We start from the raw sequence: 4,048 nt of genomic DNA, 5'->3' as shown, positions 1-4,048 counted from the left end.
CACACACACACACACACACACACACACACACACACACACACGTCATGCGCACACAAGCACATTCTCAAAACATTTTGTTAGCCTTTACTGTCTAATCAATGATTCATGTTTGTTATGTATTTTTAAGCTTTTCGCACCATGCGGCTTTCACGGTGCGCATTCCCAGAGAACACCACTATTTTATGTGGGCTATTCCCTGGAAACGCGTGATTTTGGGGTATCTTCAAAGAAATGAAATTCCATTGTTTTAGATCATAGATGCTTGTATTTTGTTTCAAAGTAAAGTTCAAATCTTTTTAAACACAGACACAATTTTTAGGACCACATTCATTTTCTTTGAGAAAAGTCATCAACTGTAGATCTACAAAAAAGAGTATGAGGCTGAAAAAAAGGAAAAGTTTTCAAAACAAATTTTACACCCCGATAAACAGTCCAATGATGTTCCTTAAATCATCGTGTTCCATTAATTCAACTAAAATTATCAGAAAATTCAACAGAACAAGTGAAAATGTGCCCCTGTGAGCAGCTTTATGCACAACTCAATGTACTCAATCATGGGTTGGGTCAGCTACCTCTCTCGGTTCAGAGTTGAGTTGTACACCTCAAAACAGCTGGATTAGAGTGCATCTTTATAGTTGGACCCCTTGTGCAATGTCTTTTTTGGGGCATTTTCTGTTCACTACTGGCACCCAGCTCTGCACACCTTTCATGTGCATATTTCCTACTGCCACCTAAAGGATCTGTATCTCTATGGTGTTGTTTTCAGCTTACAGACACTCTTTGAGAACATGCCTCTCTCATAGTCAGGAATGCTACAAACTGTCAGATTTACTGGGCCCCATGACCACATCCACCAACCTGATGACTAGTTTGTTAACAACATTGGCCCTTTGTTCCTCCTGTGTGTTTTCTCAAGAATAAGCCTAGATGTTACCCAGTGGTTCCAACACTTCATCAACTTTCTCCTGAGGGAGAAGTAGTGCGGGTTCTCATAGTTTAGAGGTAAGGTGTTCGCCTCTCATTCTATAGGTCCCGGATTCGAAACGTGACAGCGACGGAAAATGTTCTTTTCTGAAAATAAAAATCTCCTTTCATCTCCTTTCCTGCTGCTCTCGGATCATGTTCTGTCCTCTGCTTTCGTCTTCACTTTCTGCCCTATCCCCCCACCCTACCCCCCCCCTTTTGCCTCTGGACTCCACTCTTTTTGCTGCCTGTAAACCTCTTTTCCTTGGCTCCTTCTTACTACTGTCTTCAAGCCACACCCCTGATCTCAAGGTAGGTAAGATCGAACACATAGCCTTCTCGAAGAAAGACGAAAAAATCTCGGAGTTCCACCGGTGGTCCTAAAATCGATAAGAGCAGGCTTCGGCCGCTACCCGGGCAAGATTCAAAATGAATTATTACCAAACTGAAAATGTGTACTTCGCGCCCATATGACCTTATGCAGCTGTGAGCGCCTAAAAACACTTACAAAAAAAAAAAGGGAAAAGTATGACATTTGTTCAACTGAATGATCTACGCCAGACATTTCTGGATAAAGTGAATAACGAAAAGGCGTTTCTCCTCTCTTTGAAACCAGCCTTATGTTCCTTGAAGTTCCGACATTTGAAACGTTTTTTTGTTTCGTTTAGTTTTATTTAGGTTTTTAAGAAAGAGAAACAACGAATTGCCTCGTGTAATACGTAGGTAAAGCTAAAAGTTTCAGAATAGGAAAAATTAGAATCTCTGGAGGGTTTTTCTTCACTTAACAAAAGATGAACATAAATTTCCTTTAAAAGATAAACCAACTTGACTGAACTTTTGCAAGTGAGAGATCAATATGGGGCCGGTGACCTTTTTCAAGAGTGGCATCATCAAACTTACTGTTACACGTACGGACCATTGCTGATTCGTTTTTTGACACAGTGCATCACTAGAGAACAGACTTATCCTGGTTTTTTCTTTCAAAGTTTGAATTCTTCGTTGGTAGGTGTTTCCTTTAGACAAACCTAGAATCGGGAGTGGCCTTTGAAATACACCATTGTTTCATCAATACAGAGTACTGTAATGGTTTTCACAGGTTTTTTAAAAACTTTCTTTTGTGCATACGGGATAAATTAAATGGCTTTATCTTTTGAATGTCTTGATAAAGCTCTCCGTAGTGCACTGGTGCTATGTTGTTTTAAATATGAAACGAGAAGCGAGAACAGTCAAGAACCCCTTTCTTTACACGTACAATGTACATCATTATTCAGCAGGAAGATGATTGCAAACCTGGGCTTGAATGTCAATGGTCGCAGAGAGTCAGTATGTTGAGTGTACCCATGTGGATGAAAATACATGTAGATAACAAAGAATCATTCCGTTTCTACAAGGGTATTTGGTTTTCTGGTTTTCAACGTAAACGACTTGGCAAGGTTTGCAGGTCTTTACCATTGATATCTTCCCCATCTCATCGTTGTTTTGTTTCAGTTTTATAAATGTTAATCAACTTCAATAAGCGTCTTGAAAATCTAGCTATCACTGGCAAAATTGAAGGCAAGCGAGGCAGGGGTAGGCCCAGAGCAACCTACTTGGGGAAACGTGAACAAGTGGGTGATAGGGAACGATCAGGGAAACGTAGCTTTTTTAAGAGCATCCGAGCAAAGGAATGAATGGAGAACCATGATCGCCTATGTCTGTCGTAGATCTGGCACTGAATGATGATGAATCAACTTTTCTGTAATGACCAGTCAATAAATGTCTATTATTACCTGATCAGACCTGCTAGCATTCTGAAAAAATCTCAACTTACTGGGAAGCATTAATTTATAGGCGCTAAAACACTAACATACTGACAAGATCTTTCGCTGTCTATGTCCGGGTACCCATTCACGTTTGGGTGAAGTGAGGATATTTCGTGTAAAGTGCCTTTCTCCAAGGACACAACGTCGGGACTGAGGCTCCCCCTCCCCCCCCCCCCCCCTCACGATTACGAGTCCGGTAGGCGAACCACTAAACAAAGAAGACAAAACTCTAGTGTCTATGGAGACAGTAAGGACACAAAGAGGAAGAGGAAAATACGACAAGGCGGAATTAGACGCTTGTCAATTTTTGGGCATGTGGAGTTATTGGTATCACCTGAAAGCTTATTCATTTGCCTTACTGTCTAAGAAAACCCCCCAAGAAAAAACATCCATTTATCTTGAATATTATTTGCGATTGAAGGACATCGGGGTAGCATGGTTTCAGAAGTAAAATTAGCACACAAACAATGCCCAAAGTTTGGTAACTTCCATAGCTTGAGAGGCATTGGAAACTGAAAATTTACATGTTTTGTGCCATTAGTCAAAGATTTTCCGTAAAATTCACATGGAAATGTGCTTTTATAGGGACATGAAAGGTGGTGGACCAACCCCCCCCCCTAAAAAAAACCCCTAAAAACCCCGAAACAAACAACAATGACAACAACAAAAATTCGATAGAAATGTCCAAACTGGAGAGACAAAGTCTGTTTCTTCGATTTCATTATTTTGACAAGCGCTTGATTTCCCCACGATGCTTCACATGATTCTACTTTTCCAGCATTAGTACTTGTGTTTGAAATTCATTGCCGTTCGTTAGTAGCTTTAATAATTCGAACACAAGTATTATAAACGTCTAGATAGTATGGGGCCTTGTTAGATCATCATCATCATCATCATCATCATCATGATCATCATCATCATCATAATCATCATCATCATCATCACCATCACCATCACCATCACCATCACCATCACCATCATCATCATCATCATCATCATCATCATCATCATCATCATCATCATCATCATTACTACCTTTCTCACTTTTTCACCCTGCATCAGAGAATGCCACAGACAAACACTCTCAATTTCTTTACATCGTTTACAGATGACCTGAAAAAAGTGACATAATAAAAGTATTCCCCTGAATGTCTCACTTTCACCTCCCTCAAACATTTATCTGGCGCTCGTATCATATGACATTCTTCTTCTTCTTCTTCTTCTTCTTCTTCTTCTTCTTCTTCTTTTTCTTCTTCTTCTTCTTCTTCTTCTTCTTCTTCTTC

This window comes from Aplysia californica, unplaced genomic scaffold (genome assembly GCF_000002075.1).
Source record: "Aplysia californica isolate F4 #8 unplaced genomic scaffold, AplCal3.0 scaffold00024, whole genome shotgun sequence".
In the NCBI taxonomy this organism is placed as follows: Eukaryota; Metazoa; Mollusca; class Gastropoda; order Aplysiida; family Aplysiidae; genus Aplysia; species Aplysia californica.
This window is presented reverse-complemented; position numbering follows the sequence as displayed.